The sequence below is a fragment of the Opisthocomus hoazin genome, chromosome 30 (assembly GCF_030867145.1).
Source record: "Opisthocomus hoazin isolate bOpiHoa1 chromosome 30, bOpiHoa1.hap1, whole genome shotgun sequence".
Taxonomy (NCBI): domain Eukaryota; kingdom Metazoa; phylum Chordata; class Aves; order Opisthocomiformes; family Opisthocomidae; genus Opisthocomus; species Opisthocomus hoazin.
In genome coordinates, this window is record NC_134443.1 from 5,890,484 (window position 1) to 5,902,533 (window position 12,050).

A 12,050-nucleotide genomic window follows, 5' to 3' on the forward strand; every position below is an offset into this window, starting at 1 on the left:
TTCCCAGGCTACGTTTGAAGTTTGAGGTGGCAAGACAAGCAAGCAGCCCCATTCTCTGTGCCTCTGTGCGAGCAGTGCCATGGGCAGGTGAGGCTGAGCAACAGCTTTCCAGGCTATCCCCTTTTGGCTGCCAGCTATCTGCAGACGTTCGCACTTTCGGAGCAGGGCTGCGAAAGGAGCCTGGCAGGGACACCACCATTCCCAGCATGCGTTTGAAGTTTCAAGTGGCAAGACAAGCAAGCAACCCCATTCTCTGTGCCTCTGTGCGAGCAGTGCCATGGGCAGATGAGGCTGAGCAACAGCTTTCCAGGCTAGCCCCTTCTGGCTGCCAGCTATCTGCAGACGTTCGCATTTCAAGAGCAGGGCTGCGAAGGGAGCCTAGCAGGTACACCATCTTTCCCAGGCTACGTTTGAAGTTTGAGGTGGCAAGACAAGCAATGAGCCCCATTCTCTGTGCCTCTGTGCGAGCAGTGCCATGGGCAGATGAGGCTGAGCAACAGCTTTCCAGGATAGCACCTTCTGGCTGCCGGCTATATGCAGACGTCCGCACTTTCGGAGCAGGGCTGCGAAAGGAGCCTGGCTGGGACACCAAATTTCCCAGGCTACGTTTGAAGTTTGAGGTGGCAATACAAGCAAGGAGCCCCATTCTCTGTGCCTCTATGCGAGCAGTGCCATGGGCAGATGAGGCTGAGCAACAGCTTTCCAGGCTAGCACCTTCTGGCTGCCAGCTATCTGCAGACGTTCGCACTTTCGGAGCAGGGCTGTGATAGGAGCCTGGCAGGGACACCACCATTCCCAGCATGCGTTTGAAGTTTCAAGTGGCAAGATAAGCAAGCAGCCCCATTCTCTGTGCCTCTATGCGAACAGTGCCATGGGCAGATGAGGCTGAGCAACAGCTTTCCAGGCTAGCCCCTTCTGGCTGCCAGCTATCTGCAGACGTTCGCATTTCAGGAGCAGGGCTGCGAAAGGAGCCTGGCAGAGACATCATCTTTCCCAGGCCACGTTTGAGGTGGCAAGACAAGCAAGGAGCCCCATTCTCTTTGCCTCTGTGCGAGCAGTGCCATGGGCAGATGAGGCTGAGCAACAGCTTTCCAGGCTAGCCCCTTCTGGCTGCCAGCTATCTGCAGACGTTCGCATTTCAAGAGCAGGGCTGCGAAAGGAGCCTAGCAGGTACACCATCTTTCCCAGCATGCGTTTGAAGTTTGAGGTGGCAAGACAAGCAAGGAGCCCCATTCTCTGTGACTCTGTGCGAGCAGTGCCATGGGCAGATGAGGCTGAGCAACAGCTTTCCAGGCTAGCACCTTCTGGCTGCCAGCTATCTGCAGACGTTCACACTTTCGGAGCAGTGCTGCGAAAGGAGTCTGCCTGGGACACCAACTTTCCCAGGCTACGTTTGAAGTTTCAGGTGGCAAGACAAGCAAGCAGCCCCATTCTCTGTGCCTCTGTGCGAGCAGTGCCATGGGCAGATGAGGCTGAGCAACAGCTTTCCAGGCTAGCCCCTTCTGGCTGCCAGCTATCTGCAGACGTTCGCACTTTCGGAGCAGGGCTGCGAAAGGAGCCTGGCTGGGACACCATCTTTCCCAGGCTACGTTTGAAGTTTGTGGTGGCAAGACAAGCAAGGAGCCCCATTCTCTGTGCCTCTGTGCGAGCAGTGCCATGGTCAGATGAGGCTGAGCAACAGCTTTCCAGGCTAGCATCTTCTGGCTGCCAGCTATCTGCAGACGTTCGCATTTCAAGAGCAGGGCTGCGAAAGGAGCCTAGCAGGTACACCATCTTTCCCAGGCTACGTTTGAGGTGGCAAGACAAGGACACAGCCCCATACTCTGTGCCTCTGTGCGAGCACTGCCATGGGCAGATGAGGCTGAGCAACAGCTTTCCAGGATAGCCCCTTCTGGCTGCCAGCTATCTGCAGACGTTCGCACTTTCGGAGCAGGGCTGTGATAGGAGCCTGGCAGGGACACCACCATTCCCAGCATGCGTTTGAAGTTTCAAGTAGCAAGATGAGCAAGCAGCCCCATTCTCTGTGCCTCTGTGCGAGCACTGCCATGGGCAGATGAGGCTGAGCAACAGCTTTCCAGGATAGCACCTTCTGGCTGCCAGCTATCTGCAGACGTTCGCATTTCAAGAGCAGGGCTGCGAAAGGAGCCTAGCAGGTACACCATCTTTCCCAGGCTACGTTTGAAGTTTGAGGTGGCAAGACAAGCAAGGAGCCCCATTCTCTGTGCCTCTGTGCGAGCAGTGCCATGGGCAGATGAGGCTGAGCAACAGCTTTCCAGGATAGCACCTTCTGGCTGCCAGCTATCTGCAGACTTTCGCACTTTCGGAGCAGGGCTGCGAAAGGAGCCTGGCTGGGACACCAACTTTCCCAGGCTACGTTTGAAGTTTGAGGTGGTAAGACAAGCAAGCAGCCCCATTCTCTGTGCTCTGTGCGAGCACTGCCATGGGCAGGTCAGGCTGAGCAACAGCTTTCCAGGATAGCCCCTTCTGCCTGCCAGCTATCTGCAGACGTTCGCACTTTCGGAGCAGGGTGCGATAGGACCCTGGCAGGGACACCACCATTCCCAGCAAGCGTTTGAAGTTTCAAGTTGCAAGATAAACAAGCAGCCCCATTCTCCGTGCCTCTGTGCGAGCACTGCCATGGGTAGATGAGGCTGAGCAACAGCTTTCCAGGCTAGCACCTTCTGGCTGCCAGCTATCTGCAGACGTTCGCACTTTCGGAGCAGGGCTGCGAAAGGAGCCTGGCTGGGACACCAACTTTCCCAGGCTACGTTTGAAGTTTGAGGTGGCAAGACAAGCAAGCAGCCCCATTCTCTGTGCCTCTGTGCGAGCAGTGCCATGGGCAGGTGAGGCTGAGCAACAGCTTTCCAGGCTATCCCCTTTTGGCTGCCAGCTATCTGCAGACGTTCGCACTTTCGGAGCAGGGCTGCGAAAGGAGCCTGGCAGAGACACCACCATTCCCAGCATGCGTTTGAAGTTTCAGGTGGCAAGACAAGCAAGCAACCCCATTCTCTGTGCCTCTGTGCGAGCAGTGCCATGGGCAGATGAGGCTGAGCAACAGCTTTCCAGGCTAGCCCCTTCTGGCTGCCAGCTATCTGCAGACGTTCGCATTTCAAGAGCAGGGCTGCGAAGGGAGCGTAGCAGGTACACCATCTTTCCCAGGCTAAGTTTGAAGTTTGAGGTGGCAAGACAAGCAATGAGCCCCATTCTCTGTGCCTCTGTGCGAGCAGTGCCATGGGCAGATGAGGCTGAGCAACAGCTTTCCAGGATAGCACCTTCTGGCTGCCGGCTATATGCAGACGTTCGCACTTTCGGAGCAGGGCTGCGAAAGGAGCCTGGCTGGGACACCACCATTCCCAGCATGCGTTTGAAGTTTGAGGTGGCAAGACAAGCAAGCAGCCCCATTCTCTGTGCCTCTATGCGAACAGTGCCATGGGCAGATGAGGCTGAGCAACAGCTTTCCAGGCTAGCCCCTTCTGGCTGCCAGCTATCTGCAGACGTTCGCATTTCAAGAGCAGGGCTGCGAAAGGAGCCTTGCAGGTACACCATCTTTCCCAGGCTACGTTTGAGGTGGCAAGACAAGCAAGGAGCCCCATTCTCTTTGCCTCTGTGCGAGCAGTGCCATGGGCAGATGAGGCTGAGCAACAGCTTTCCAGGCTAGCCCCTTCTGGCTGCCAGCTATCTGCAGACGTTCGCATTTCAAGAGCAGGGCTGCGAAAGGAGCCTAGCAGGTACACCATCTTTCCCAGCATGTGTTTGAAGTTTGAGGTGGCAAGACAAGCAAGCAGCCCCATTCTCTGTGCCTCTGTGCGAGCAGTGCCATGGGCAGATGAGGCTGAGCAACAGCTTTCCAGGCTAGCACCTTCTGGCTGCCAGCTATCTGCAGACGTTCACACTTTCGGAGCAGGGCTGCGAAAGGAGTCTGCCTGGGACACCAACTTTCCCAGGCTACGTTTGAAGTTTCAGGTGGCAAGACAAGCAAGCAGCCCCATTCTCTGTGCTCTGTGCGAGCAGTGCCATGGGCAGATGAGGCTGAGCAACAGCTTTCCAGGCTAGCCCCTTCTGGCTGCCAGCTATCTGCAGACGTTCGCACTTTCGGAGCAGGGCTGCGAAAGGAGCCTGGCTGGGACACCAACATACCCAGGCTACGTTTGAAGTTTCAGGTGGCAAGACAAGCAGGCAACCCCATTCTCTGTGCCTCTGTGCGAGCAGTGCCATGGGCAGATGAGGCTGAGCAACAGCTTTCCAGGCTAGCCCCTTCTGGCTGCCAGCTATCTGCAGACGTTCGCATTTCAAGAGCAGGGCTGCGAAGGGAGCCTAGCAGGTACACCATCTTTCCCAGGCTACGTTTGAAGTTTGAGGTGGCAAGACAAGCAAGGAGCCCCATTCTCTGTGCCTCTGTGCGAGCACTGCCATGGGCAGATGAGGCTGAGCAACAGCTTTCCAGGCTAGCACCTTCTGGCTGCCAGCTATCTGCAGACGTTCGCAGTTTCGGAGCAGGGCTGCGAAAGGAGCCTGGCTGGGACACCAAATTTCCCAGGCTACGTTTGAAGTTTGAGGTGGCAATACAAGCAAGGAGCCCCATTCTCTGTGCCTCTATGCGAGCAGTGCCATGGGCAGATGAGGCTGAGCAACAGCTTTCCAGGATAGCACCTTCTGGCTGCCAGCTATCTGCAGACGTTCGCACTTTCGGAGCAGGGCTGCGAAAGGAGCCTAGCAGGTACACCATCTTTCCCAGGCTACGTTTGAGGTGGCAAGACAAGCAAGGAGCCCCATTCTCTTTGCCTCTGTGCGAGCACTGCCATGGGCAGATGAGGCTGAGCAACAGCTTTCCAGGCTAGCCCCTTCTGGCTGCCAGCTATCTGCAGACGTTCGCATTTCAAGAGCAGGGCTGCGAAAGGAGTCTGCCTGGGACACCAACTTTCCCAGGCTACGTTTGAAGTTTGAGGTGGCAAGACAAGCAAGCAGCCCCATTCTCTGTGCTCTGTGCGAGCACTGCCATGGGCAGACGAGGCTGAGCAACAGCTTTGCAGGCTAGCCCCTTCTGGCTGCCAGCTATCTGCAGACGTTCGCACTTTCGGAGCAGGGCTGCGAAAGGAGCCTGGCTGGGACACCAACATACCCAGGCTACGTTTGAAGTTTGAGGTGGCAAGACAAGCAGGCAGCCCCATTCTCTGTGCCTCTGTGCGAGCAGTGCCATGGGCAGATGAGGCTGAGCAACAGCTTTCCAGAATAGCACCTTCTGGCTGCCAGCTATCTGCAGACGTTCGCACTTTCGGAGCAGGGCTGTGATAGGAGCCTGGCAGGGACAAAACCATTCCCAGCATGCGTTTGAAGTTTGAGGTGGCAAGACAAGCAAGCAGCCCCATTCTCTGTGCCTCTGTGCGAGTAGTGCCATGGGCAGATGAGGCTGAGCAACAGCTTTCCAGGCTAGCACCTTCTGGCTGCCAGCTATCTGCAGACGTTCGCACTTTCGGAGCAGGGCTGTGATAGGAGCGTGGCAGGGACACCACCATTCCCAGCATGCGTTTGAAGTGTGAGGTGGCAAGACAAGCAAGCAGCCCCATTCTCTGTGCCTCTGTGCGAGCAGTGCCATGGGCAGATGAGGCTGAGCAACAGCTTTCCAGGCTAGCCCCTTCTGGCTGCCAGCTATCTGCAGACGTTCGCAGTTTTGGAGCAGGGCTGTGATAGGAGCCTGGCAGGGACACCACCATTCCCAGCATGCGTTTGAAGTTTCAAGTGGCAAGATAAGCAAGCAGCCCCATTCTCTGTGCCTCTGTGCGAGCAGTGCCATGGGCAGATGAGGCTGAGCAACAGCTTTCCAGGCTAGCACCTTCTGGGTGCCAGCTATCTGCAGACGTTCGCACTTTCGGAGCAGGGCTGCGAAAGGAGCCTGGCTGGGACACCATCTTTCCCAGGCTACGTTTGAAGTTTGAGGTGGCAAGACAAGCAAGCAGCCCCATTCTCTGTGCCTCTATGCGAGCACTGCCATGGGCAGATGAGGCTGAGCAACAGCTTTCCAGGCTAGCACCTTCTGGCTGCCAGCTATCTGCAGACGTTCGCACTTTCGGAGCAGGGCTGCGATAGGAGCCTGGCAGGGACACCACCATTCCCAGCATGCGTTTGAAGTTTGAGGTGGCAAGACAAGCAAGCAGCCCCATTCTCTGTGCCTCTGTGCGAGCAGTGCCATGGGCAGATGAGGCTGAGCAACAGCTTTCCAGGATAGCCCCTTCTGGCTGCCAGCTATCTGCAGACGTTCGCACTTTCGGAGCAGGGCTGTGATAGGAGCCTGGCAGGGACACCACCATTCCCAGCATGCGTTTGAAGTTTCAAGTGGCAAGACAAGCAAGCAGCCCCAGTCTCTGTGCCTCTGTGCGAGCAGTGCCATGGGCAGATGAGGCTGAGCAACAGCTTTCCAGGATAGCCCCTTCTGGCTGCCAGCTATCTGCAGACGTTCGCACTTTCGGAGCAGGGCTGCGAAAGGAGCCTGGCTGGGACACCAACTTTCCCAGGCTACGTTTGAAGTTTGAGGTGGCAAGACAAGCAAGCAGCCCCATTCTCTGTGCCTCTATGCGAGCAGTGCCATGGGCAGATGAGGCTGAGCAACAGCTTTCCAGGCTAGCACCTTCTGGCTGCCAGCTATCTGCAGACGTTCGCATTTCAAGAGCAGGGCTGCGAAAGGAGCCTAGCAGGTACATCATCTTTCCCAGGCTACGTTTGAAGTTTCAGGTGGCAAGACAAGCAAGGAGCCCCATTCTCTGTGCCTCTGTGCGAGCACTGCCATGGGCAGATGAGGCTGAGCAACAGCTTTCCAGGATAGCCCCTTCTGGCTGCCAGCTATCTGCAGACGTTCGCACTTTCGGAGCAGGGCTGCGAAAGGAGCCTGGCTGGGACACCAACTTTCCCAGGCTACGTTTGAAGTTTGAGGTGGCAAGACAAGCAAGCAGCCCCATTCTCTGTGCCTCTGTGCGAGCACTGCCATGGGCAGATGAGGCTGAGCAACAGCTTTCCAGGCTAGCACCTTCTGGCTGCCAGCTATCTGCAGACGTTCGCACTTTCGGAGCAGGGCTGCGAAAGGAGCCTGGCTGGGACACGAACTTTCCCAGGCTACGTTTGAAGTTTGAGGTGGCAAGACAAGCAAGCAGCCCCATACTCTGTGCCTCTGTGCGAGCACTGCCATGGGCAGATGAGGCTGAGCAACAGCTTTCCAGGATAGCCCCTTCTGGCTGCCAGCTATCTGCAGACATTCGCACTTTCGGAGCAGGGCTGTGATAGAAGCCTGGCAGGGACACCACCATTCCCAGCATGCGTTTGAAGTTTGAGGTGGCAAGACAAGCAAGCAGCCCCATTCTCTGTGCCTCTGTGCGAGCAGTGCCATGGGCAGATGAGGCTGAGCAACAGCTTTCCAGGCTATCCCCTTCTGGCTGCCAGCTATCTGCAGACGTTCGCACTTTCGGAGCAGGGCTGTGATAGGAGCCTGGCAAGGACACCACCATTCCCAGCATGCGTTTGAAGTTTCAAGTGGCAAGACAAGCAAGCACCCCAGTCTCTATGCCTCTGTGCGAGCAGTGCCATGGGCAGATGAGGCTGAGCAACAGCTTTCCAGGCTAGCCCCTTCTGGCTGCCAGCTATCTGCAGACGTTCGCATTTCAAGAGCAGGGCTGCGAAAGGAGCGTGGCTGGGACACCATCTTTCCCAGGCTACGTTTGAAGTTTGAGGTGGCAAGACAAGCAAGGAGCCCCATTCTCTGTGCCTCTGTGCGAGCAGTGCCATGGGCAGATGAGGCTGAGCAACAGCTTTCCAGGCTAGCACCTTCTGGCTGCCAGCTATCTGCAGACTTTCGCACTTTCGGAGCAGGGCTGCGAAAGGAGCCTGGCTGGGCCACCAACTTTCCCAGCATGCGTTTGAAGTTTGAGGTGGCAAGACAAGCAAGCAGCCCCATTCTCTGTGCCTCTGTGCGAGCACTGCCATGGGCAGATGAGGCTGAGCAACAGCTTTCCAGGCTAGCCCCTTCTGGCTGCCAGCTATCTGCAGACGTTCGCACTTTCGGAGCAGGGCTGCGAAAGGAGCCTGGCAGGGACACCAACTTTCCCAGGCTACGTTTGAAGTTTCAAGTGGCAAGATAAGCAAGCAGCCCCATTCTCTGTGCCTCTATGCGAACAGTGCCATGGGCAGATGAGGCTGAGCAACAGCTTTCCAGGCTAGCCCCTTCTGGCTGCCAGCTATCTGCAGACGTTCGCATTTCAAGAGCAGGGCTGCGAAAGGAGCCTGGCAGGGACACCACCATTCCCAGCATGCGTTTGAATTTTCAAGTGGCAAGACAAGCAAGCAGCCCCATTCTCTGTACCTCTGTGCGAGCAGTGCCATGGGCAGATGAGGCTGAGCAACAGCTTTCCAGGCTAGCACCTTCTGGCTGCCAGCTATCTGCAGACGTTCGCACTTTCGAAGCAGGGCTGTGATAGGAGCGTGGCAGGGACACCACCATTCCCAGCATGCGTTTGAAGTGTGAGGTGGCAAGACAAGCAAGCAGCCCCATTCTCTGTGCCTCTGTGCGAGCACTGCCATGGGCAGATGAGGCTGAGCAACAGCTTTCCAGGATAGCCCCTTCTGGCTGCCAGCTATCTGCAGACGTTCGCACTTTCGGAGCAGGGCTGTGATAGGAGCCTGGCAGGGACACCACCATTCCCAGCATGCGTTTGAAGTTTCAGGTGGCAAGACAAGCAAGCAGCCCCATTCTCTGTGCCTCTATGCGAGCAGTGCCATGGGCAGATGAGGCTGAGCAACAGCTTTCCAGGCTAGCACCTTCTGGCTGCCAGCTATCTGCAGACGTTCGCATTTCAAGAGCAGGGCTGCGAAAGGAGCCTAGCAGGTACACCATCTTTCCCAGGCTACGTTTGAAGTTTCAGGTGGCAAGACAAGCAAGGAGCCCCATTCTCTGTGCCTCTGTGCGAGCACTGCCATGGGCAGATGAGGCTGAGCAACAGCTTTCCAGGCTAGCCCCTTCTGGCTGCCAGCTATCTGAGAGACGTTCGCACTTTCGGAGCAGGGCTGCGAAAGGAGCCTGGCTGGGACACCAACTTTCCCAGGCTACGTTTGAAGTTTGAGGTGGCAAGACAAGCAAGCAGCCCCATTCTCTGTGCCTCTGTGCGAGCACTGCCATGGGCAGATGAGGCTGAGCAACAGCTTTCCAGGATAGCCCCTTCTGGCTGCCAGCTATCTGCAGACGTTCGCACTTTCGGAGCAGGGCTGTGATAGGAGCCTGGCAGGGACACCACCATTCCCAGCATGCGTTTGAAGTTTCAAGTGGCAAGATAAGCAAGCAGCCCCAGTCTCTGTGCCTCTATGCGAACAGTGCCATGGGCAGATGAGGCTGAGCAACAGCTTTCCAGGCTAGCCCCTTCTGGCTGCCAGCTATCTGCAAACGTTCGCATTTCAAGAGCAGGGCTGCGAAAGGAGCCTAGCAGGTACACCATCTTTCCCAGGCTACGTTTGAAGTTTGAGGTGGCAAGACAAGCAAGGAGCCCCATTCTCTGTGCCTCTGTGCGAGCACTGCCGTGGGCAGGGGAGGCTGAGCAACAGCTTTCAAGGATAGCCCCTTCTGGCTGCCAGCTATCTGCAGACGTTCGCACTTTCGGAGCAGGGCTGCGAAAGGAGCCTGGCTGGGACACCAACTTTCCCAGGCTACGTTTGAAGTTTCAGGTGGTAAGACAAGCAAGCAGCCCCATTCTCTGTGCTCTGTGCGAGCACTGCCATGGGCAGGTGAGGCTGAGCAACAGCTTTCAAGGATAGCCCCTTCTGGCTGCCAGCTATCTGCAGACGTTCGCACTTTCGGAGCAGGGCTGCGATAGGACCCTGGCAGGGACACCACCATTCCCAGCATGCGTTTGAAGTTTCAAGTGGCAAGATAAACAAGCAGCCCCATTCTCCGTGCCTCTGTGCGAGCACTGCCATGGGTAGATGAGGCTGAGCAACAGCTTTCCAGGCTAGCACCTTCTGGCTGCCAGCTATCTGCAGACGTTCGCACTTTCGGAGCAGGGCTGTGATAGGAGCCTAGCAGGTACACCATCTTTCCCAGGCTACGTTTGAAGTTTGAGGTGGCAAGACAAGCAAGGAGCCCCATTCTCTGTGCCTCTGTGCGAGCAGTGCCATGGGCAGATGAGGCTGAGCAACAGCTTTCCAGGCTATCCCCTTCTGGCTGCCAGCTATCTGCAGACTTTCGCACTTTCGGAGCAGGGCTGCGAAAGGAGCCTGGCTGGGACACCAACTTTCCCAGGCTACGTTTGAAATTTCAGGTGGTAAGACAAGCAAGCAGCCCCATTCTCTGTGCTCTGTGCGAGCACTGCCATGGGCAGGTGAGGCTGAGCAACAGCTTTCAATTGTAGCCCCTTCTGGCTGCCAGCTATCTGCAGACGTTCGCACTTTCGGAGCAGGGCTGCGAAAGGAGTCTGGCTGGGACACCATCTTTCCCAGGCTACGTTTGAAGTTTGAGGTGGCAAGACAAGCAAGGAGCCCCATTCTCTGTGCCTCTGTGCGAGCAGTGCCATGGGCAGATGAGGCTGAGCAACAGCTTTCCATGATAGCACCTTCTGGCTGCCAGCTATCTGCAGACGTTCGCACTTTCGGAGCAGGGCTGCGAAAGGAGCCTGGCTGGGACACCAACTTTCCCAGGCTACGTTTGAAGTTTCAGGTGGCAAGACAAGCAAGCAGCCCCATTCTCTGTGCCTCTATGCGAGCAGTGCCATGGGCAGATGAGGCTGAGCAACAGCTTTCCAGGCTAGCCCCTTCTGGCTGCCAGCTATCTGCAGACGTTCGCATTTCAAGAGCAGGGCTGCGAAAGGAGCCTAGCAGGTACACCATCTTTCCCAGGTTACGTTTGAAGTTTGAGGTGGCAAGACAAGCAAGGAGCCCCATTCTCTGTGCCTCTGTGCGAGCACTGCCATGGGCAGATGAGGCTGAGCAACAGCTTTCCAGGCTAGCCCCTTCTGGCTGCCAGCTATCTGAGAGAAGTTCGCACTTTCGGAGCAGGGCTGCGAAAGGAGCCTGGCTGGGACACCAACTTTCCCAGGCTACGTTTGAAGTTTGAGGTGGCAAGACAAGCAAGCAGCCCCATTCTCTGTGCCTCTGTGCGAGCACTGCCATGGACAGATGAGGCTGAGCAACAGCTTTCCAGGATAGCCCCTTCTGGCTGCCAGCTATCTGCAGACGTTCGCACTTTCGGAGCAGGGCTGTGATAGGAGCCTGGCAGGGACACCACCATTCCCAGCATGCGTTTGAAGTTTCAAGTGGCAAGATAAGCAAGCAGCCCCATTCTCTGTGCCTCTATGCGAACAGTGCCATGGGCAGATGAGGCTGAGCAACAGCTTTCCAGGCTAGCCCCTTCTGGCTGCCAGCTATCTGCAAACGTTCACATTTCAAGAGCAGGGCTGCGAAAGGAGCCTAGCAGGTACACCATCTTTCCCAGGCTACGTTTGAAGTTTGAGGTGGCAAGACAAGCAAGGAGCCCCATTCTCTGTGCCTCTGTGCGAGCACTGCCATGGGCAGGGGAGGCTGAGCAACAGCTTTCAAGGATAGCCCCTTCTGGCTGCCAGCTATCTGCAGACGTTCGCATTTCAAGAGCAGGGCTGCGAAAGGAGCCTGGCTGGGACACCAAATTTCCCAGGCTACGTTTGAAGTTTCAGGTGGTAAGACAAGCAAGCAGCCCCATTCTCTGTGCTCTGTGCGAGCACTGCCATGGGCAGGTGAGGCTGAGCAACAGCTTTCAAGGATAGCCCCTTCTGGCTGCCAGCTATCTGCAGACGTTCGCACTTTCGGAGCAGGGCTGCGATAGGACCCTGGCAGGGACACCACCATTCCCAGCATGCGTTTGAAGTTTCAAGTGGCAAGATAAACAAGCAGCCCCATTCTCCGTGCCTCTGTGCGAGCACTGCCATGGGTCGATGAGGCTGAGCAACAGCTTTCCAGGCTAGCACCTTCTGGCTGCCAGCTATCTGCAGACGTTCGCACTTTCGGAGCAGGGCTGTGATAGGAGCCTGGCTGGGACACCAACTTTCCCA